Source organism: Ranitomeya imitator, chromosome 1 (assembly GCF_032444005.1).
Source record: "Ranitomeya imitator isolate aRanImi1 chromosome 1, aRanImi1.pri, whole genome shotgun sequence".
Lineage (NCBI taxonomy): Eukaryota > Metazoa > Chordata > Amphibia > Anura > Dendrobatidae > Ranitomeya > Ranitomeya imitator.
The window spans coordinates 901,003,739-901,029,366 of NC_091282.1; the positions used below are offsets into that span (position 1 = coordinate 901,003,739).

The window sequence follows — 25,628 nt, forward strand, 5'->3', positions numbered from 1 at the left end:
AGCTATTTACTGCTATTTTGTCCACTCATGGCACCTATTCATGTGTTGCTGCAGGCTATGCAGCAGTGATATATGTGCTATCTTGCAGCGCGTCTCATACCATCTGAGGCGCCTACCTTTTAGCTGTTATTTTTCCACTTGTTGCTGCTGTCTCTTATGCTTATTAAAATATTTAATTATGTTTTTCTAAATAAAATATTGGATTCATAGTTCTCCCTAGTCTGGTATGGATTTTTGTGCACTGTCACCTTAATATATTACGATCTTCTATCTATCGTGATAATCCAGTACCTTATGCTACTTTTTGCTGTGTTCGGTTTATATGGTTTGGCTCTTGAGGGGGGATGTCCTCTGGTGGCTCTAAGGACCCCTTTGTAGGTTGTATTTATTCGGGCACCTACCTCAGAATGCCACCAGTTGTTCATCGACAGTTCCAATATTATATAATTTTGGTAGAATCTCTACGCATTTATTCCAAACATTTCTAATAGGTGCTAAATATCTTTAGCTCTTCTTTCATTTTGATCTGTTTTATTATCAAACCTCAGTACTAGGGTTGAGCGAGCTTGACTGTTTTAGGGTCGAGCCGGGTTTCGCGAAACCCGACTATCTCAAAAGTCGAGTCGAGTGAAATCGGCCGATTATGGCGAAAAGTCGAGGATCGACCGAAACACGAAACCCAATGCAAAGCCAATGGGAATTTCTTCTTCTTCTCCTTCTCCCTCTCCCTCTCCCTCTCCCTCTCCCTCTCCCTCTCCCTCTCCCTCTCCCTCTCCCTCTCTCTCTCTCTCTCTCTCTCTCTCTCTCTCTCTCCCCTCCGTCCCTGAACTGAAAAGCTGGTGTTACACAGTGCAAATCGCTACAGCGCACAAGCGACAACATGGCGATAGGCGTCCACGCCCCTAAGACCTATGTCATCACTCTGCCCACGCCCCTTCATTGGCTGAAAAAAATGGCGCCAAGCGCGTCATACGAAACGCGACTTTGGCGCGAAAGTCGCGTACCGCATGGCCGACCCCACACAGGGATCGGGTCGGGTTTCATGAAACCCGACTTTGCCAAAAGTCGGCGACTTTTGAAAATGAACGATCCGTTTCGCTCAACCCTACTCAGTACTCTAGAAATCTCATGAAACCTTTCAAGACACATTGTAGCTCTAAATATGTGGCGACCGGTTTCGGAATTCCACAAACTTTTAGTTGATTCACCATAAGATTTGTATACCCCTGCTAAAAGAAGTAAACCAATATAAGCATTTAGAGCTGTCACATCTAATTTGTTCCATTGATCACCATAAACTCGTTGTCCCTCAATGTTTGTCATTTGTATTATAATATTTAGGATAGTCATATTTAGGAACAATGCGAATGCCGATCCTATATCAGATATTCTTGATATAGCGTAGCTAGTAGGACCAGGAGTAGCTTTTATGATATTTTCAGAGGACAATCAACCAGCATGACTAGGCTACAAGTTCCAAATTACATTTTTGTTTTTAGAATGGATTTCTTGCATCCGACTAGGTGTCTGGGTATCATGTTCCTCTTCATATTCCACTTCAGAATCAGAATTTTCAGCATTGCTTTCCCCGCCACTCATGTGGTCCTCCTCTTCAGACACATTTTCCTGTGGGATATCATCTTCTGAATCAGAGGCGTTGACAAGCTCTTCCACTTCAGCGTCAGTCAATAGACGTTTTCGAAACATTTTTAACCAAATTTGGAAATTATGCACGGTAACAACTTGAACGGGGTAGAGTCAACACTATGAATTAAAAAAAATAACTGAATAAATAAGTAAATAACAATAGAGAAAAAAAATCTATAACCAGTTTTACGACAAAAAGCTTATATACTACAGTAAGGGCCCTATCGCTCTCCCAGCGATGAAAAAAGTGCAGTGTGACCGCTACGCTTGCGATGCTGGAGCCTCGCATTTGTGACGTTGCAGCATCACAATCACAGGGTGCATCTCTATGTGTGTGAGGCCCTAAAACAGACCCTTCTCAAATCTGTACTCAATGCTCAACCATGCAATCAATATATTACAGCAGTGAGAATATACCCCCTCCTAGACAAACATTCAGTCTACACAAGCCTAAGGGTACCTTTAGATGGGCAGTGGCACACATTAGCTTACATCATGACACAGTAATCAAAAAATGGCTTTACAATATGCAATCTAAAGAACAGAATTGAATAATTTGAGAAAAGCCTAGCTTATATGCTACATACCTCTAAAGATGTATATTCACAGCTCAGTGTCCACTCTCACAGAATCCAGTGTCTTCTCTCTCAGGATTGAAGGGGAAACTACTTGTGTCCTCTCTCACAGAATTGAAAGAGAAATGACTGGATGAGTACTTGCTCACTGATAAGAACAGTGAAACCTCCACCCTTTTGAAGAATGAGATGCAGTACACAGGAAAACAAATACATTTTGCAGGCTGAAATAATTAGTGACCTGTTGAACAGTATAAAATGTTATCGGGTCATATTGACCTGAAAAGTACAAGTGTAACAGTCAACGCTTAGCAAAAAAGTGAACAAAAGCACAAAAAAAAATCAACATTCATAGTAAGAACCCCTCAAGTGAGGAAAAGTTTATTAATCACAAGTTTCAGATCCACATAATAAATAATCTGCAGGGTCTCAAATTTCATTTTGGGTCGCATGGACGTGAACAGAACAGCAGGGTTAATGCCCTACCTATGCCACAGGAAAAGGTAAAATAAACTGTACAGCTGAAAAAACTTGGTGCCATGCCAAAGGTTGAAATTTCACTGTGGCCATTTGGAATTTTGAACGCTCTTAGTCCCGAATCAGGTAAAATAATCTAGAAATGTACACAGCATAATAACAAACTGAAAAAATGCAATAGAACTTTATCTGAAAAAGGCTGGATAAGTCCCTACGCAAGGATAATGGCTTCAATAATTTTTTATTTTAATTCATCCTCAATCACAATTTTCAAACTTTTAAATCAATGAAAATCCTTCTGTATTTCTTGGTTGATCTTTCTGCTAAGACTATTATTGAAGACTTGGTTCTCTTCATGGCAGAATCATACTTAGTACTAAAGTCCTTCCGAGCACATTTATTGCGTCAGCTTTGATCTCCGAGCTATGAAACATTTAATCAGAGAAGGACATTCTCGATGTCTCGCCTGACACAGCGTACTATTATGTTGTGGACAGCTCTGCAATTTATTGCTTTTCAGTTTAACAGAAATCCAATAGCATATCATGGTGCCCAAGTGCACTGCTTGTAGATACACAGTGACAATATTGATGTTAAAAGACACTAAAATTAAGACTTTGCTGCAAGCAATACAAACACAAGCCTAGGGTTTCCACTAGACGTTTCATTGTGCAAGATAAGAAAACGGTAAATTCTTTTTACAATGGCTATGTTCTCACTGCGGTGATCTATGTTTTCATGTCCTTCCTTCAATTTAGAGAACCTTAAGGGTTTACTACTTTGAGCCAAAATTTCTGTTATGGATTCCGATTTGCACTAAATCGGCTGTGAAATATGGACTGGCTTTACATTTGTATTTTGGAGCTGGATACTTATGCATATTTCAATGTTCTGGCACAATATTGTGGTATACAGTTTATAAGTAATTTAAAAAAATGTATAAAAAAATTAAATGGGTACTCTGCACCAATAGGTCTCCTGCTCTGATGATAATAGTGGATTTAGAAGACCCACTGATCCATCATCTATCACCATTTTAAAAATAATAAATGTTTCTGGCACTTTAAAATCTATTTATGGCACAAAACACAATTTTACCAAGATACAATTTAAAACAACATATCTACAGTAATATAATCTAACATAATTGGTATTTCCATAACTGTCACAACATGCTCTACTTTTTAGTGATGAACATATCTGCTGAAATTTAATTCAATAGATCTGCTCAAATTTGACCAGGAAATTCAATTTTCCTTGAATTTATTTCCTTCAAACTCTCCAGACCCTAGGGCATAATAAACATAAATGAAATTATTTTTTTTTTAAAGGTACACTACTGTTCAAAAGTTTAGGGTCACACAGACAATTTTGTGTTTTCTATGAAAACGCATACTTTTATTAATCAAATGAGTTGCAAAATTAATTGAAAATATAGTCCAGACATTGACAAGGTTCGAAAAAAAGATTTGAAATAATTTTCTTGTTCAAACTTTGCTTTCGTCAAAGAATTCTCCCTTTGCAGCAATTACAGCATTGCAGACCTTTGTCATTCTAGCAGTTAATTTGCTGAGGTAATTTGGAGAAATTTCACCCCATGCATCCAGAAACCCCTCTTACAAGTTGGTTTGGCTTGATGGGCACTTTTTGCGTACCATACGGTCAAGCTACTCCCACAACAGCTCAATGGGGTTGAGATCTGGTGACTGCGCTGGCCACTCCATTACAGATAGAATGACAGCCACCTGCTTCTTCCCTAAATAGTAATTGCATAATTTGGAGGTGTGCTTTGGGTCATTGTCCTGTTGTAGGATGAAATTGGCTCCAATCAAGCGCAGTCCACAGGGTATTGCATGGCGCTGCAAAATTAAATGATAGCCTTCCTTATTCAATATCCCTTTTACCTTGTACAAATCTCCCACTTTACCAGCACCAAAGCAACCCCAGAGGATCACATTACCTCCATCATGCTTGACAGATAGCGTCAGGCACTCTTCCAGCATCTTTCCAGTTCTGCATCTCACAAAGGTTTTTCTGTGTGATCCAAACACCTCAAACTTGGATTCGTCTGTCCATAACACTTTTTTCCAATCTTCCTCTGTCCAATGTCTGTGTTCTTTTGCCCATATTAATCTTTTCCTTTTATCAGCCAGTCTCAGATATGGCTTTTTCTTTGCCACTCTGCCCTAAAGGCCAGCATCCCGGAGTCGACTCTTCACTGTAGACATTGACACTGGTGTTTTGCGGGTACTATTTAATGAAGCTGCCAGTTGAGGACCTGTGAGGCATCGTTTTCTCAAACTACAGACTCTAATGTACTTGTCTTGTTGCTCAGTTGTGCAGCGTGGCTTTCCACTTCTCTTTCTATTCTGGTTAGAGCCTGTTTGTGCTCTCCTCTGAAGGGAGTATTACACACCGTTGTAGGAAATCTTCAGTTTCTTGGCAATTTCTCACATGGAATAGCCTTCATTTCTAATAACAAGAATAGACTGTCGAGTTTCACATGAAAGTTCTTTTTTTCTGGCCATTTTGAGAGTTTAATGGAACCAACAAATGTAAAGCTCCAGACTCTCAACTAGCTCAAAGGAAGGTCAGGTTTATAGGTTCTCTAATCAGCCAAACAGTTTTCAGCTGTGCTAACATACTTGCACAAGGGTTTTCAAGGGTATTCTAACCATCCATTAGCCTTCTTACACAGTTAGCAAGCACAAAGTACCATAAGAACACTAGAGTGATGGTTGTTGGAAATGGGCCTCTATACACCTATGAAGATATTGCGTTACAAACCAGATGTTTGCAGCTAGAATAGTCATTTACCACATTATCAATGTATAGAGTGTACTTCTGAATCATTTATTGTTAACTTCATTAGAAAAAACTGTGCTTTTCTTTAAAAAATAAGGACATTTCTAAGTGACCCTAAGCTTTTGAATGGTAGTGTATGTTTACTTCTCGACAGCCCTCACCGATGTAGCTGTTCAGCCCCTTTGCTCTCCAGTCTGATTTTCAGATGTCTGCACCACTCTAGTCTGCCTCGTCTCAGACTTCCCTGGACCTCTTAACCTTAACCCAACCACTTTTCTAATTTGCTTCATTATAAAATGCTCTACCATTCCCCCTGTAAAGATAAATCTTTTTTTTTTACTTTACCTCCTGTGATGTTTCATTAGTCTGAAACAGAACATCACAATAGGATGGTACACCAGTACCTCCCACAGTTGCTATCACCACCCTCCAATGAAATGTCATTTGGGGGTGTGAAAGCAGCAGGGTGACAGACAATAGCGCCAGACCCTGATTATGATTCATTTTAAGGTAGTGATAGAAGCTGTGGGGCTTCTCTGCTGTCATTCACCCTGCTTCTATCACCGCCTCCTGATGACTTCCCATTTTAGGGAAAGAGACAGTGGTGACAGAAGCAGGGACTGTATTGGCGGCGATTGCAGATGCAGACTGTGGGCACAGATTAAGTAAGATGGCTGCCGCTGATGCGTTCGTCACTTCTCCATCATTTCCCCAAAACAACGCATCATCAGGTGATGGTGGTGACAGAAGCTGTGGTAAGTGTCTACAGTACTGTCCCACCACCTGTTAACATCCTGAATAGGAGGAATAGATAGAAGCTGCGGAGAAGTGGCGGTAGGGCCATCCTTCTGTGACATTCTGTTTGAGTCTTCCCTCAAATAAAACGCCACAGAAAGTAAAGAAAAAAAGCATAAAGTATATAGTTATTAGCTCTATAGTGAGAATTGTAGTGAATTGTATAATAAAGCAAATTACAAAAGTGGTTAGAACTTATCGCTAGATATTTATAAAGGGCATGATAGGTATCAGACCATATCTTTAAGACTGAACCACAGCTTATAGGGGTTGCCCAACTGGTCATCTGAGAGCCAGAGCGAGGTGAATATATATATATATATATATATATATATATATGTTTAAATGTCACTGCTTTCTGGCAATGTACTGTAAAGTGAATAGCCCAAAAGTTAGATTCCCCTGCCTCCATTAATTTTGGGAAATTAAAAATTAATTTGATTTGTTTAGATTCACTCATCTCTGCACTTTAGGTCAGTGAAGAACAAATATTAAGCTCATGTTCCTACATAAGATATATCTTCTCACTGGTATACCCAAGTGTTTCACTTTTTCCACATTATATGTCCTGGCATAATCTGTTCTGAGAAAGATGTGTGTGAGCCCTCGCGGGCAGGGTCCTCATTCCTCCTGTACCAGTTATGACTTGTATTGTTTAAGATTATTGTACTTGTTTTCATTATGTATACCCCTCCTCACATGTAAAGCGCCATGGAATAAATGGGGCTATAATAATAATAATAATAATAATAATAATATTAAATAATATCATCAATTTAGGATAATTTCACCAAAAGAAGAACTTGTATTATTCAGTGCCAGTGTCTTCAGTAGTTTTTTTTATGGCTGACAATTATCTAAATCGTAATTGCTGTACACTACTTTTCAGCAATTGTTTGGCACATTGTATTATAGCACAATAACAATAGAATTGTGTGATGTTAGACAGTTGTGTTCCCAATATATCAGTCATTTGTTCCCAATTATATGAGAATTAAAGACCCCCTTACACTGGAGATGTGGTTCTATTTTTACAACTATTTCACTGTTAAAATCAGAATAAAATATAGAGAAACTTTATGAAACTTTGCTGCTCCAATTATGTTTTCTTCTTGGTTTATGTCAAGGATGAGTTCAGAATTCTGTTTTTCTCTTACTGTAGCATACTGAATTGTGGGAACTCGCATGACACAGAGCTAATCTGTCACGCCATGTGGATGCAAACTTCTTTCTGCTTCCTAGGGAAAGAAGCAGAATTTTGAAAGCACAAAAATTTAATACAAGGGAATAAGAAAGGAAAAGATGAGCAGTAATTAAAATATGATGGTCAGTCAGTATAATGCAAACATAATATACTGTATTTTTCGGATTATAAGATGCACTTTTTCCCCAAAATTTGGGGGGAAAATGGGGGTGCATCTTATAATGCCGATATACCTTACCAGCCGCAGTGCAGCAGGGTCCCTGCTGGAGAAGGCAAAAGTGGAGCGTTGCTGCAGGCCGCAGGCTGGGATGAGGGGGTGTTCGGATGTGTGCCGCCTTGGGTATTCGGTGATGCGGGGGCTCGGCTGACACTTTGTGAGAGAACAGAGCCCCCGCATTTACATGGTTTACTATGCGGTGGACTCCGGGAAAATGGTTGTCGGGGAAGCAGATGGAGATCTCGGCGCCAAGATCTTGGGAGATGAGATCTCAGTGCCAAGATCTCCATCTGCGCATGTGCCACCCCTGGAAGCCATTTTCCCGGAGCATCTTATAAACCGCAAAATACGGTGTGTATTTTTGTGCATTACAGCTTCATGTTTTGGCTTGACTCACAGGACTCTATTCATACTGAGATTTTGACAGAAAAGAAAAAATGCCCTGGTTTTACGTTTGCATGAAACTGGCTTAAGATCGCTTTTACACATACTGGTCAGAATTTAGCATCAGTATTTGTGCATAAAAACCAAGACTGGGATCCAAACAAGGAAGAAATGCGTTATATTACTTCTCTTTTTCACTCTTGATTCTATAATACCATGTGAATGTGGCCAGAAGCAAAGTGCTTGGGATTGAAATGCATACATGTATGTAGATTTTAACTATAAAATGTTATGGATAGCACAATTGCAATATATTTGCTTTGAGAGGGGCCAGATACATTCTGACCGCATTTATGCAAAGCAAATACTTGCAGTCACATGCCTTTCACCGGAGAATTCACAAGTCTGGAGTCACATAGAGTGACTGCAGACTTGTAGCTTAAGACCAGGCAACCTCATTGACTGTAGTATTATTTTTTTCCATATGAATGACCATATTTAAGAATATCTTTGATTTTTCTGGGATTTTAATGTTGATGGCATATTTATCATTAAAACACGTCATCAATATTAGATCAGTGATAGTCCAAATCCTTCCAACCATACCGATTTTGATGATTTTGAATTGGAACAGCTTGGTATTTTGTATTAAAAAATTCACAGGAAAACTGAAAAATAAGTGAACTGGGAGCATATTCAATGTGCAAATATCATGATCCCTTATCAGTACTGCAACTGTCTACATAAATGGAAGAAACTCCTATTAAATGACATTCAATAGCTGAAGAAATGAAGTGCTGACTTCAAATTGTATAAACAATTAGCATAACTCTTATTAATTACAAAAATATATTTTTCACAATAATGACATATGATAAAAAGGAGGTCAACATAGAAAAGATACAGTATCACCCAAGGGATCGAAAATCACTGGTAAAGACTCAGTTGCAATGCACAAACCATATGAACACATTAAAAGGTGGAAGAAATAGTGATTCACAATGCCTAATAGCCTCAATCACCTGGCCTATAATCTCTTTGTGTTCATTATCTAACAGCCAACAATAAAGGTACCTTCACACTGAGCGACGCTGCAGTGATCCAGACAACGATCCCGATCGCTGCAGTGTCGCTGTTTGGTCGCTGGAGAGATGTCACACAGACAGCTCTCCAGCGACCAACGATTCCGGTCCCCTGGTAACCAGGGTAAAGCGCAGGGTCCCGCTTAGTAATGTTTACCCTGGTTACCAGCGTAAAAGTAAAAAAAAACAAACACTACATACTTACCTTCCGCTGTCTGTCCCCTGGCGCTGTGCTTTCCTGCACTGTGTAAGCACAGCGGCCGGAAAGCAGAGTGGTGACGTCTGATTTCCGGCTTGCCGGCGCTCACAGTGCAGAGAAGTACAGCGGGGGACAGACAGCGGAAGGTAAGTATGTAGTGTTTGGTTTTTTTTACTTTTACGCTGGTAACCAGGGTAAACATCGGGTTACTAAGCGCGGCCCTGCACTTAGTAACCCGATGTTTACCCTGGTTACCAGTGAAGAAATCACTGAATCGGCGTCACACACGCCAATTCAGCGATGTCTGCAGGGAGTCCAGCGACGAAATAAAGTTCTGGACTTTCTGCAGCGACCAACGATATCACAGCAGGATCCTGATCGCTGTTGCGTGTCAAACTGAACGATATCGCTAGCCAGGACACTGCAACGTCACGGATCGCTAGCGATATCGTTCAGTGTGAAGGTACCTTAACCCAACAAAGTGCACATGCAAGTTAAGAAGCTTAAATGTAAAGTGCAAGTGCAGGATTCCAGGGAACAGCCCCAATGCGCATTTGTGTTTGTTTTATCACCGATAATATGCGAATTGCCTCTTCTGTGAAAAAGAGGACTTAAACTTTATAGAGCAACCTGTTGGAAGTAGCGATCCTACAAGTCACAATCAACCCTTTAAACGAGTCGTGCAATATGACTTAGGATAAAAGCCAAATCAGTATCTCAATTCACAGACACGGTGTTTCGGGCTGTTGGCCCTCGTCAGTGCGAATCATGAGAACTAATTTGGCTAGGTGAGAGGCTCTGGACTGGGGTCTAAGGTTTAACGTTTCTCCTTATGGAGAGTGACATACCATCTCTGGCTTGTCAAGGTAAGGAGGCTTATTCGCCGTGCAATGCTCCTCTGGGAAATATAATATGCAAATTGCCTCTTCTGAGAAAAAAGAGGACTTAACTCTATAGCGCCACCTGTTGGAAGTAGCGATCCTACAAGTCACAATCAACCCTTTAAACGAGTCGTGCAATATGACTTAGGATAAAGGCCAACTCCCTTTTATCACCGAGGCATTGATGTGACATGTCCTGCCTGCTATTTATAAAAAACAAAAATAGTCACAATTGGCATCTCTGGGAAAGTGCATGTCAGGAAAAAACTCCCAATGACGTCACAGGCATGCGTTCTACCAAATAAGAGGCCTAATGAGACAGGGCGGCAGCAGGCTATCAGAGCACAAGTACATACCCTTGACCATCTTTCTGTAGTCCAACAGAGCCTGCCATTCTCTATGGGATCAACAAAACACTGAGAAAAGAAGGGAACCAGGAAAATGTGAAAAAGAGAGAGAGAGAAGAAAAGAAAACAACAGTGAATAGAAGAAAAGGAAAGGAAGAAAAAAAGGGAAGGAGAAGAAAAAAATAAGAAAAGAAAAAGGGGGATGAAAAGGAGAGAGAAAAACAAGGAGAGAGGAAAAATGAAAAAAACAAAGTGACAATATCTATTAATTAAGAAGGGAATATTACTTAAGGTAATACACCTTACAGTGTAATAATAAATGTGAAAATTACGTGAGTGAACAAATATCACCCAAACGGGTGAATATATTATGATCTAGACCAAAATGGGAAGGTAATAAAGTTAAAAAAAAATTAAAAAAAGAAACAAAGTGGGAAAGGGACAAAAACCTCCAAAGAAACTAAGTGAAAAAAGCATGTATCAGTACATGAATATAATAGTAGTGATTCTTGAATGCTGATTACGGAGCTTGATGTGTATAGCTTTAGGCAGATCACAGGTGATAAAACGCGATTATTCCCTATGATCCTGCACTTGCACTTTACTATTGGTAAGTTTCTTTACATCCATATGCACTTTGTTGCTTCATTGTCGGATGTTAGTTAATGGACATACGGGGATTATTGGAGAGGTAATTGAAGCTATTAGGCTTTGTGAATCACTACTTTTTTCCCATTTTATCATGTCCGTTTGATTTGTGCATTGCAACTGAGTCTTTACCAGTGATTTTCGATCCTTTGGGTGATACTGTATCTTTTTTATGTTCACTTCCTTGTTATTACATGTCATTATTGTGGAAAATATATTTTTTGTAATTAATAAAAGTTATGCCAATTGTTTATACAATTTGAAGTCAGTACTTCACTTTTTCAGCTATTGAATCACCTTGGTGTATTGTGTAGCGTCAATGATTGGTACTGCACCTCTCAATAAGGTATATTAAGAATGGGTCATCAATTTTAAACACCCAGACAGACAGCTTCTAATTGGAATTAGCTTCACTTAAATGAGGTATTAGAGGTTTGTATAAAAAGAATCCCCACCCATGGCTCCCAGCAGAGAGTTAGCTACCTTAACAGCTATCTGGAACAAAATACAAATGGATAGGAAAGGGACTACTAGTCTCAGTAATCTTACAGAGAAATAGCCACATGCTACCATCCTCCAGAAGTGACCGCAATATTAGTGCGGCACTGCCTTGCAACAAGGGCAGGCATGGATATGACAGATGCATTGTATTACCGTCTAACAATAAAGAATAATTTAAAGGGCTTCTCCCCTTCTCAGACATTTATGGAATATCTATAGAAGCAGGTCCAAACTCTCCTATACAAGTAAATGGAGAATATGCATATGCAACCATCTTTCCATTTCCGGTAGTGTGTGAGAGGGCCCCATTCTCCAGATATTGTGGAAATAATAATTTTTATATTAAAGCTCAGCAGAATCATGTTATGTTGAGTTTGGAACCTTCCCCTTTTGCAAGGAGATCCCTTTAACCCTGCTGTTTTGTTTGCATTTACTATACACTTGTAGTGTTCCGGGTCACTATGACCCGGCTTATTAAACCTTGATTTTAGACACTCTAACTCCATTTTTTTAATACTTTTTGCTTACTAGACTGTTTGTGAACATGTTTGGTAGTAAAAAAAAAAGAAAAATGAACTAGAAATCTTTTCTTTTTGTTTTTATTCTGAAAAAGCAGATCAATGAGCAAAACGAAAATAGAAAACTACACATATTTTGTAATAAAAAAACCTTTGTAAGTAAACAATAATAATAAAGTCTGAGAAAAAAAACAGCTTCAAAAACAATAAGAGCTTCTATACTACATCAAAGCATACCAGTGCTCAATATCCAGCAATCTATCATGCTAAGTGTAGAGCAGTGTATCACACAGTAATAACACTAATTACATGTACTAAAATAAAATAAAAGTATTCCTTTACAATATACAATCTATCAATAGAATTGATTAGTAAAAGCATAACAAGCAACATACCTGTAGAAAACAAAGATACTGCCTGGAACAGAGATATCCTGGAACAGAGGTATGTACACAGCTGCTCTCCAAAGAAACTGAAAGGTAACATGTCTGGGCTAGCATATGTGTACTGATAAGAGCAGAGAAGATAAGAACCCTTCTGAAAACAAGCAGATAAGCCAGGAAGACAGACTAGCTTTACAAAAAAAAAGTCTTAGACAGCGCGTTCTGAGCAGTCCGTTCTGCGCATAATATACACGTGTAGTGCACACCTAGTGATCTCTCTGGATGCACTCTACATTTTAGAATAGACTGCGCACCAAAAATAATCAATATAAAGCCATTTTTATGGTGCGCAGATCTCAATGCATACCCCCGGTAGAGCGCGTGTACGACCCCATTGAAATAATTTAGGAAATAAATCAATTGATATACAATGGTAGATGCAATAAATAGACCCAACTGAGGTTATAACTCCTTTATTTCACTGAAAATATGGCCTCACAGCTGTAAAAAATGATGTCGGGTCACTATGACCCGAACACAACAAGTGTAACTTTTTGCGTGTAGCAAAAAGTAAACGAAAAAAAAAAAAATACTCATAGGTAGGTCCCCCCAAATGAGGAAAAGTCAAGGAGTCTCAAGTTTTAGAGACTTACAGAAAAAAATCTACAGGGCCGCAAAAAGTCTGTTCGGGTCACTATGACCCGAACAGAACATCAGGGTTAAAGCAAGGCTATTAAAAGTAAAGTCTGCAAATCTTTGTGGAATTCTTTAAAAAGAAAAATGCTAATATATAGCATAACAGTAAATGAGTGAAAGTCAAAGGGCGAGGATAAGCATTTTCCCAGGGAAAAAGACAGGAAAGGTCAAAATATTCCCACTCATCCCATCAAGCTTCTTAAGTACAATATGTTTCAATCACGTAGAATTTGTGTGTTCTTTATTAGACCAAACATACCATTTAGAGCAATATGAACTAAGAATATATTTTAATTTCTCCTTCTTTTGGAATCTGTAGGATAATGTAAGAATCTCTTTATATAATAAGGCTGTTAAACATGTGGAGCTACAGTGCTGGGTATGTTTTTCTTATTCTGACTATGATTAAGAACCTCTCAGTTCGAAACGCGCTAGGTCTCGCCTATCTACACCTTACTGTTCCTTGAAACTGATTTTAACATGATTTACTGAAGAAAACATTTTTTATCCATGGAAATGTTGCTGGATATTTCCTCTTTGCATTATTCTAAGTACATTGGAAAGCTACATTATCTATTTTGCATATTTCTTAGCTGATCATTTAGCATGTTGGTTTTAATTTGGTAAGAATCTCCAGGGACATTTGTGAAAGGGCAAGTCATGGAGGACTGGTTCAGATAATTGCTAACCTGGCAACAATTGGCAGTCGTAAGATGGGTCAATCTTTTCTCACAACTTTTCTTTTCCATCTCAGAAAGTGATGGCATATAGATAGGATATTGTATTACTTTATAACTTTATGATAATAATAATAATAATTTTTATTTATATAGCGCCAACATATTTCGCAGCACTTTACAATTAAGTGGGGTCATGTACAGACAATAAATTCAGTACAAGTTAAGACAATTTAAACAGTGACATTAGGAGTGAGGTCCCTGCTCGCAAGCTTACAATCTACAAGGAAATAGGGGGACACGATAGGTGAAAAGTGATTGTTATTACAGGTCTGGCAATTATAATAAATAGGGATTTTCATATAAAGCTGCATGATCCGGTCATCAGCCCGTGTGTTTAAGTGCAATAGTCAAGTATCAAGTGCAGTTATCGTGTGCATGGAGGGTGTGGAGACAGATGAATAGTAGGGTGCAGATTCAGAATAATATTTGGAAGGAGGGAACAGGACAAAATTAGTTTACTGAGTAGTTGATGTGGTAGGCTTGTTTGAAGAGATGGGTTTTTAAATTACACTTGAATAGGTCGGGGCTAGGTATTAGTCTGATCATCTGGGGAAGCGCATTCCAGAGAGCTGGCACAGCACGAGAGAAGTCTTGGAGACGGAGGTGCGAGGTTCGGATTATTGGGGATGTTAGTCTTAGGTCATTTGTAGAACGGAGGGCACGTGTAGGGCGATAGACAGAGATGAGAGAGGATATATAAGGCGGTGCAGAACTGTGGAGAGCTTTGTGGGTGAGAGAGATGAGTTTATACTGGACTCTGTAGCGAATGGGTAGCCAGTGTAATGACTGGCACAAGATGGGGGCATCGGTGAAGCGGCTGGACAGAAATATGACCCTGGCTGCCGCATTCAAGATGGATTGGAGAGGAGAAAGTTTGGAAAGAGGGAGACCGATCAGAAGACAGCGGGCATGCTGCTTGGGAGTTATGGTTGAACCCTCCAGGGTAATTTCGATGTTGGGTAGAGTGAGGTTAGTAGAAGGGAGAAACACAAGAAGTTCAGTTTTGGAGAGATTTACCGTAGTTTCAGGTAGAGGGAGGACATGATGTTAGAGACCGCAGACAGACAATCCTTGGTATTTTGAATTAGGGTAGGGGTGATGTCGGGGGAAGAAGTATATAATTGGGTGTCATCAGCATAGAGATGATACTGGAACCCAAATCTGCTGATTGTTTGTCCAATAGGGGCCGTGTAAAGAGAGAAGAGGAGGGGGCCTAGGACTGAGCCTTGCAGAACTCCGATAGTAAGGGGACGAGGAGAGGAAGAGGAGCCGGCAAAAGATACAGTCAAGGAGCGGTCAGAGAGGTAGGAGGAGAACCAGGAGAGGGCTGTGTCCTTGAGGCCTATGGAGCGGAGCATAGTGAGAAGGAGCTGGTGATCCACAGTATCAAATGTAGAACAGTATAACTGTGTGTCCGACCTCTTGGACCCCACGGATCCTCAGGGATGAGGAGCTGCACATTGATGGTGCTTCCACTCTAAATTTTCATCAGTTTTCTTGTATAGTGTTAGTAATAGCTATTTATACGTCAATGAGGTTATCAAGATTTTGCAGGAATCGCTAAACAAGATCAATCATAGCTTTTATAGCATTGTTATGAAGCAAAGTTATGATGATAGTAAAAATGGATCTTTTTAGTACTACTTTTTTTAATGTTTGCTGTATACAATATATCAGTAAAAATAGTAGGGAATATTTATCATTGCTGTTCTACCCAAACATTTGCTCAATATGCGACAGTTCCCTGGAGTAAATGCTTATGCCAGATATTAATGTTTTATGGTATTTAATACACCATATTTAGTAATTATGCTAAATTGTATATAAAATGTCCATAAAAGAGACTGGGTTACCCTTTTGACATTACATATTTATAAATGCATTTCTAAGTAAAAGTAGAATAAATGTATATATTCAAGAGAGGTCATAGCTGTCTTAAAAAATAGCTTAGAAAAATGCATTTATGATTAAACCATCATTTTTAATTTGAATGAGTAGGTGCAATCTGCAAAATTCAACAGTATCAGATGACATTTGACACACTGATGTCTCACACTTTATTAACATTGAGAAGTATACCAATTAACATGTTTAAAAATTCACAATTTGCACTAAACAAGTTTAAAAAGTTGTACAAGAAAAATTTGTGCCAAATTTGTAGCAAGTACCTTCCACCAGAATGTGGCTGCCCTTTTTATTTAAAGGGAACCTATCAGCTGAATTGTGCACAGTAACCTACAGACAGTGTCAGGTTGGCACCATTATACTAATTAAAATGATACCTTGGTTGATGAAATCCGTCTTGTGGTTATCGTTTAATCTTTGTTTTCAGTTTTGAGTTAATGATATGCTCGTGGCGGCCTGTGGGGGTCTTCATGTGGGCTCTGATTAGATATTCATAATGCAGACTGCTGACAGGTTACTGATCCCTCACTGATCTGCCCCCTAGTTTGCATAATGAATATCTGTACATACTGAAGAAAAAAAAATTATTCTCCAAGATGGCTCCTGCACACTAGCAGCTCTTGGCGATCATCAAAAACTGCTACTGCGTGGGCATCTTGGAGGTGGACATTTTTTTTTCTTCTCTAGCAAGATGGTGCCGCCAGCGCATGCGCAGTAGCAGCTATCGGATCATAGCTATGTACACCGATAGCTGCTACTAAACATGCAGTGGGCGAGACCAATCTTGACCCCAGAGAGCTGCAACTGAAGGGACCCCACCCCTAACCCAGCCGTATAAATGGCCCCATTGAAGCCAATCCCTTAATTAACTATTTCCTACCTCTTCCAACCCATTGTCACTCTGGCCTTCGCCCACTCTGTGGGGGGGTCGGCTTTGCTCCGGCCTTTCCTTTCTGAAATAAAAAGGGTAGCCCCACACAGGTGATAAATTTGGATTGGCAGAGTTGAAGTGAGCACATTAAATATTTGGCACAAATTATGCCCTTTTTAAAATATGAACCACTATATTTTTAAATGTTGCTCAAGCACTAGTAAATTTGAAAATGTTTCTTACTCCAGTGGGTAGCAGCAGTCAGAAAGCTGGTGCATCTTTGTGACACATTTCAGCTTGTTATTCTTTGTCCTCATTATTTCTTTGCAGAAATTGAAAAAGAATGTCAAACTAAACTAATAAATGCTGTGAGATGAAGAATATTTCTCCACATAATTGACTGTTTCTGTGAACCTCCATTTCCATTTTCCATTTTTTCTATATATTAAATATACCTAAGATGCATTTTTCCATGAGATGTCAATGTCATTACTTTGTTTATATTCCGCTTGTATGTACTCATTGTTCAACATATTAGGAGCGACAATAAATTCTACATTTCTAGGATTGATAGATGAAGTAGGTATCATTGCAGTTATCATTTAACATACAGCTGTAGTTTGAAATCAATTAAAGTCATAAAATTAGGGAACAAAATAAATAGTAGTTGCATAACATGATATTTTTTACATGGTGCTCTCCATATAGAGTTTATGGCAGTTCTGCAAGTATCATGTTTAATACTTACATTTAGGTGTAAACTTAATTGCTGTTTCTCTAAAATGACTTGACTTGCTTCTAGGGAACCTTAGGTTTCTTTCAGAAGTCTTATAAGTCCCCTAGGAAAACCTGTTATGGCAGAAGGAGAATTACGTGCAAGCAACATTTTGACTGCTGCTGTTTCAAGAAAATCCAAGCCAATAAGATCACATACAAAATTGGTTCATTCTGCATATCGTCTTACTGTAGTCTTGCTGGACCAAGTTCAGAAAGGGCAAATGTCTACCTGAGAGCTAGAATTATTGACTTCTCCATAGGACAGATTTCCGAGATTGGACAGTTGACTTCACTCCTTGGAGTTTAATTCATCTAAACATTAAAATATAAATGAATGGTCAATCATGTAACTGGACCAGGTCCTCTAGAGTTGCTCTTACTTTGTGCCTCTCTCTGCATAGGGGTGGTTTTTTGAGACAACACCTTTTAAAGGGAACCTGTCACCTGAATTTGGCGGGACAGGTTTGCGGTCATATGGGCGGGGTTTTCGGGTGTTTGATTCACCCTTTCCTTACCCGCTGGCTGCATACTGGCTGCAATATTGGATTGAAGTTCATGTGGTGTCCTCCAAAGTACACGCCTGCACAAGGCAATCTTGCACCTTGCGCAGGTGTGTACTTCGGAGGACACAGCATGAACTTCAACCCAATATTGCAGCCAGCATGCAGCCAGCGGGTAAGGAAAGGGTGAATCAAACACCCGAAAACCCCGCCCATATGACCGCAAACCTGTCCCGCCAAATTCAGGTGACAGGTTCCCTTTAAGCAATGATCCATGACCAGAAAGTACCAGTACACGTCTCAACATGATGATTCTTGTTGTTGACACCCCACTGCTCATGTGATGGGTTGCAATAAAAAATGTCTTGGATTTGTCCTTTTTGGGATTCTTTATTGTTCTAGTTTGATCTGTTGGACTGAAAATCATATATTTTTCTCATATAGACATAGATTGGCATAGTCTTCTTCTAATATAAGCATCATATCTAATACTTTTATGGATGTACATTGTAACATATATAAGACACAGAAATAATGGAGCTTTGGGAACATTCTGTCCACTGTGCATATATGCCAGGTCTAAAAAGAGAAGGTCTTTTATTCTCCATTGTATGGTTTTGAAATAGTTTCAGAATTGTTCGGCAGACTGAGTAGCAATTTGTAGCTGCAAAAAAGCACCTCAGTTACTTCAAGTGATTTTCGCTGATCCAGGTTAGTACTGCCTGACAGGATAAAACACATGCCTGCAGATTATATGGTTGGCTTCATGGCTTTCATTCCCTACACTCAGCTGTACAAACTGCTTAATGCAGCAGACTAAACATTAGGGATCGCTTTGAAAATGTTAGTAGCCAAATGTTGGCTACATAAACTGTGATTAGTGGACAGGTCATACGCAGATTATGTTACCCGCACTGTCACAGACAACTGGTAAATTTGTTGTCATGAAAATAAATGCCATAACAAGCATACCAGCATATACTCTTACGTTATGGAAGGATCAAACTCACAGCCTTAAAGCTGAACATTTGGCTAATATAATTTTATCCTAAATTGAAGTGACAACCCAAACTTCTAGAACAGTAAGGGTATGCAAACACAAAGTGCACTCTGAAAAAGTACATTAAAAATACTCAAAAGTCATCTTCTATGTCAAATTGCATTTCTATATCAAATTGGGTTGCTGTTCATATGTTCAGGCTTCTCTTCATCTTTTAAATGCTTCAGATTCCAAAGTGGATAAAAGACGCATTCTTCAGGCATCTCCCTTTCGAAAGATGCCACAAAATTAAAAAGTCTATGAGGAGCCTAAAACCAGAGATGGACAATTCCTGTAAACTTTTATAGTGTATTAAAAACTTCACAAAAAACACGGTCGTTTCCTCATGTGAATTACCTTAAACAATTACAGGGATTAAGTAGAAATTGATCTGGGTCAACTCTTGGGCATTAAAGGCCATGGGTCTTTTACCAACTACTAGAGCTATTAATAACTTTTCTTTAGCAAATTACATTTGATGAAGACCTAAAATGTTGTGAGTGCTCTGATTATGGGACTTTTTGGCCTTGACCACTACTCCAAAGCCTCAATGGTCAGTCTATTATTAACTAAAAAAGTATGCATTTAAGCTTCAAAAAAAGCAAAAAATATCCAACATTCAAGGGGTTGTCCACTTTAAGAAACTTGATGGTGAAATGATTTTTGTGGCACATCCAAATATATTAGTATTGCAGGTTCTCCTCCTGCAGCAGACCTGTCCATTGGCAACCTACAATTGAAAAACTGTGTCTCAAATGAAAGGGAATGATGCACAGGTCACTCCACCAGCTGACATTTTGACAACAGGATCACTGTGCCACCTGTAATTAAATCTGTACTAACAAGTGCAGGGGAGACCTTGTAATACTTTTGCATTAGTAAGTGCCAAAAAGTCCTCAGCTTATTTGCTAAAATAAAGATAAAGTAGACTCCCTCCTTATGATCTGTTTTTACAACAAAAGCCATATTGTGATAAACCACTGGACGGACACAGACAGAAGAGGGGCTCTGTGCAGTGGGGGACACAGACAGCAAAGTGTCCCTGTACAGTGGCTGACACAGACAGAAGAGGATCCCTGTGCAGTGGTAGACACAGACAGAAAAGGGTCCCTCTGCAGTTGTGGACACAGATAGCAAAGGGTCCCTGTCTAGTGACTTACACAGACAGCAGAGGGTCCCTGTGCAGTGGCAGACACAGACAGTAGGGGGTCCCTGTGCAGTGGCAGACACAGGCAGAAGAGGGTCCCTGTGCAGTGGTGGTCACAGACAGAAGAGGGTCCCGGTTCAATGGTAGACACAGACAGAAGAGGGTCTCTGTGCAGTGGCAGACACAGACAGAAGAGGGTCACTGTGCAGTGGAGGACACAGACAGAAGATGGTCTCTGTGCAGTGGCGGACACAGACAGAAGAGTGTTGTGAATTCTGTTATCGAACTCCCTCCTGTGGTCATGAATGGTACTTTGGCGAGTTCTGTCCATGAACTCCCTCTGGTGGCTGTGAGTGGAGCTGCTGCTTCTGAGGTTCCTTCCACAGGTGACGGAGTTTATTCGTTGGCTGGCTGTTCTATTTAACTCCACTCAGGTCGTTACTCCATGCCAGCTGTCAATGTTCTTGTACTGGTTCAGTTCGCTCTTGGATCTTTCTGGTGACCTGTCTACTCCAGCAGAAGCTAAGTCCCTGCCAGTTAATTATTTTTTCTTTGTTTTCTTGTCCAGCTTGCTATCATGATTTTGTTTTGCTAGCTGGAAGCTCTGGGATGCAGAGTGGCACCTCCGCACCGTGAGTCGGTGCGGAGGTCTTTTTGCACACTCTGCGTGGTCTTTTTGCAGTTTTTTGTGCTGACCGCAAAGATACCTCAGTCTGTTTAGTAAGTCTGGCCTCCCTTTGCTGAAACCTGTTTCACTTCTGTGTTTGTGATTTCATCTTTACTCACAGTCAATATATGTGGGGGGCTGCCTTTTCCTTTGGGGAATTTCTCTGAGGCAAGGTAGGCTTTATTTTCTATTTCTAGGACTAGTTAGCTCTTAGGCTGTGAAGAGGCGTCTAGGTCGAGTTAGGTACGCTCCACGGCTATTTCTAGTTGTGTGATAGGATGAGGGGTTGCGGTCAGCAGAGTTCCCACTTCCCAGAGCTTGTCTTGTGTGAGTTTAACCATCAGGTCGTTCCGGGTGCTCCTAACCACCAGGACCATAACAGAAGAGGGTCCCTCTGCAGTGGTGGACACAGACAGAAGAGGGTCCCTGTGCAGTGGCGGACACAGACAGAAGAGGGCCTATGTGCAGTAGCAGACACAGACAGAAGAGGGTCCCTGTGCAGTGGCAGACACGGACAGAAGAGGGCCTATGTGCAGTGGCAGACACAGACAGTAGAGGGTCCCTGTGCAATGGTGGACACAGTCAGAAGAGTGTCCCTGTGCAGTGGTGGACACAGACAGAAGAGAGCCCCTGTGCAGTGGCAGACGCAAACAGAAGAGGGCCCCTGTGCAGTGGCAGATGCAAACAGAAGAGGGCCCCTGTGCAGTGGCAGACACAGACAGAAGAGGGCCCCTGTGCAATAGCAGACACAGACAAAAGAGGGCCTCTGTGCAGTGGTGAATAAAGAGACTAGAAGTACCCTGTTCAATGGCGGACAGAATGAAGAGGGTCCCTGTGCAGTGGCTAACACAGACAAGAGGGCCCTGGGGAAAGGACAGTGGATGGGCCCTTGGTAGTCCAATAATAGGTCTGTGACAAGCTGCTTGTTGCATTGGGCATTGGATATGGGCCCCTTTTCATCTTGAACCCTGTGCGACTGCACAGGTCGCACCAATGTTATGTCTACGCCTGTGATATATTGTAATTTGATGCAATGCAATCTTGAGATACACCCTGAATTATGAAGGTCCAGAGCTGCTTTCGTAACTCCCCTTCCTGTTATTGGAAACATTTGATAGCCTAGTTGGCCAACACTCCACTAACTGTTTAGTTAAAATGTAGTGGTTACTTTTTCCTTTATCCCATTACAGTTAAATGACAGGTATAAATACTACTTTGTATTTTATAGCATGCTTAGTACTCGGAAACTCTAGCTCAAATGTCAGCTGACTTGTGAATGCTGTAGTAGACTATGGTACATGATGTAACTCAGGATTAGTGGTAGATAAGTAATTTAATGCATTTATAATTTTGCTCAACTTTTATATATGTAGATCAGTTTTATATATTAAACTTTGTTATTCGACAAGCTTCCACTATACAAAAATAACAAATTCAGCTGTACTTAGCCCCAGCCACTCAAGCACCGGCTCTCCATTGCAGCTACTGTCGTTGATGTTACCACTGCACCGAATCACTGGACTCAATTGTGCTGCTAATATGGACTGAGTGAGAGTATTGAGCCAGGTGATTGTCTGCAGCGGTCTTGTGATGAGAAACCTGAATTATATGGACATATATATCTATATAATAAAAATAATTTTAAGATTTAGTTCCACTAATCTCATCGATAGAGTTGACCATACATGCAGTCATCAGGACTCAAGCAATGTTCCAAGAGAATCAATCATAACCAAAATATTATGGACCTGGTAGAGGGATTAAGACTAAAGGGAAATATATTTGTGTAAATAATATTAAGTGATTCTCTAAATGTGAAATTTCCATATCTGTTAAGGGGTTAGGGAATTTAAGAACCATCAATATATAGTAAATACGAGTCATGTCTTCCTGCTGGGAGTTATAAGGGTCTATTACACAGCCAGTAAATACAGGTGCAAAATTTGGCAACAAGTTATTGATTTAACATTATGTCACCTTGTAAATTGCTTTGTTTCCCAAAGCCTTTGAAGGAACAAGACAGAATATAAATCAGTTCTCTCTTGCTTCTTTGTGAATTTAGTAGCATTATTTGCAATGATTTATTCCTCGCGAGACCATATTCATTATTTGTGATAATTTTATTTCCCAAGAGTCTCTCCACGTTGTTATCTTTCAATAACGTTTGGCTGGCTGGCCCCTGGTTGGAATCCAGCTCGTCTTTAAATGAAGGTGCCAGAAATATTTCATGCTAATCTTCAGTTATTAAAACCAATAAGTGTGTATTGTTGAATAATTCATTTATCATTGCTAGAAAAAGATTTTTAACCCCTTTATTGCAGAATACGGGCTCGGTTCTCCAAAACAGTTACAATTACATTGTTCATGCTGTGTAACGTTTCCTTGTCATCTTCCTTATAACACGAGTCCTATGATAACTTTTCTTCCATGACAATGTCTTATAACCCTGACAGTTTTTGTGTTAAAGCTGAACTAACGGCTTTTAGTGATTAGGTAAAAATAAAAAGTCCCCCAGTTTGCAATGTGGAATTACATCCCTAAATGACACCTGTCTGCCATTATCTTCTGAAAACATTAGAGGCTGTTCTGTTCCAGTGACAGATTTCCTCCCATGTTCATACAACACGAAATTAAACATTACCCATGGTATGAACAATTCAGAAGATCCATGATGTAGATAACAGAGCAGTTTCACAAAGATGCTTTCCATCAAGCTGTGACTAACTGGCCATTGTTGTGATAATTGAACATCTATATCTATTCTTGCTCCTTCCACTTTTTTCGCTAGCTGGTGTTGCACTTTCATTGCGGGTGATGAGGGGCAATACTGGAGAAGTTCTTTTTTGCATTCTAGGAGTTGTGGTACTGTCCATGCATGGAAATTATGGGTTACTTCCTCTAAATTGTTCTTGTTAACTCCCTGCTCTGAGCTTTGGGCAGTACTACACAGTATTTACATCTATAGATCCCTACTTCCAAATGCCAGTTATAGATATTATTGTCTCTAGTTTCCTTCCTTATGCTTCTGTGACTTAGTTTGCCATTCTGGTTCTTAACCTTGGCTTGTGTTTAGACTAACCTATTGCCTTATGATTTTGTTCCTGATCATGACCCAGCTTTAGGATTATGCTCTGCCATCTCGCACCATCAGCCAGCAACCACTCTGTGGATGTACACTCAACCCAAGGGTTCCTATGTAAGCCCAAATCCCTGTACAGGGCTTCAATGGTGATGGTCATGTCTCCCCTGGGACCTGGTAGTCAAAGTGGATTGTGCAGAGCCTGTCTGTGAAAGCTTTATTAAAAGCTACCAGCCTCGTTCCACTGGGAGAAATATGTTAATATGCTGTAATGTCTATTGTCTGTACAAGTCCCCTCTATAATTTGTAAAGTGCTGCGGAATATGTTGGCGCTATATAAATAAAATTATTATTATTATTATGTTAAGATGTAAAAAAGTGATTATAATTAACATAAGGGTTTGTGATAGTATAATCATAAGTATCTTCAAAAACTGTAAGAAATAAATGTGCAAATGTACGAGACAAGGGTGCCCAGCCAGTACTTGCTATCTTAGCACATCATTTGTTACAACACTAAAATGGGTTATGAGAGAAAAAAAAATCCTTGGTAGACTAAATAAATAAATTCAAACCTTTTGTTACTATTAGTTAACATTTGTCAAATAGCTGTATTTTTGGAATCTGCTGAAAATGTTTTTGGCTGTACACCTCCATTATTTGCTCTTGTTTCCTGAGTGCCATTTATTTATAATTTCACTGTACTTTTCTTATGGGGTAGTGCCCACCATGTTATCCTTTTAAATAAGGATGTGAGCTGTGACACAATTACCTACTTTTCATTCATTGTGAATTATGGATTTTGTGTTATCTTTATATAGGTACCATATTTTTTGGACTATAAGATGCACTTTCCCATAGAAAAATTGGGGGGAAAATAAGGTTGTGTCTTATAGTCAGAATGTACTTGCCAGGAGTGTGGTGGCAGCAGGAGTCGGGCGATTCTGCAGACCCTGTGCTAGGAAGAGAGGGTATTTGGTGATCCAACTCTGCAGGGTAATGATCTGACTCCCATACCAGACTGGTGCGGCAGTATTCGGTGGTGCTTGTTTGTGCGGGAGCTCTGCTGACATTTTGTGAAAGCCCGGAGCCCCCACGCTTCCATTGCTGAAATGTGGTAGCCTCTGGAAAAATATGCAGATTGAGGTTTTGGCCTCGTCTTGTCTAAGTTTGCACCACCTATTTGTTGGCTTACATTGTGCCATACATTTTTGCCCAAATTTTGAGCACACAGCATCATACATCCAGTCATGCCTCTTTTCAAATGAAACCATGTATCCTTTGAACAAACTTTGAGAACATCTAAAAGATATACTATCAAAGAATAGAAAAGCAAAGCAGTACTAAAAATCAAAGATTACATGGGTGTGCAAGCCTTAGAAATGAACTCGCCAAGCAGTCTCATCCACAAAAATTCAAAAATGCAAAAAACTCTAGAAATAAATTAGAGATAGCATCTGATTAAAAATGGGTGATATATTTTTGTAGTTCTGCCTCTGCATTTTTTACATTTTTGTATTAAAACACATACTAAATTTGCTGTA

The 25,628-nt window shown here is 39.8% G+C and overlaps 1 protein-coding gene across 3 annotated transcripts in view; it reads left to right on the plus strand.

Annotated features, from left to right (window-relative positions):
- Positions 1-25,628, plus strand: part of ARHGAP24 (Rho GTPase activating protein 24) — an 896,906-nt gene that overhangs the window by 550,622 nt on the left and 320,656 nt on the right. The window lies entirely within an intron of this gene.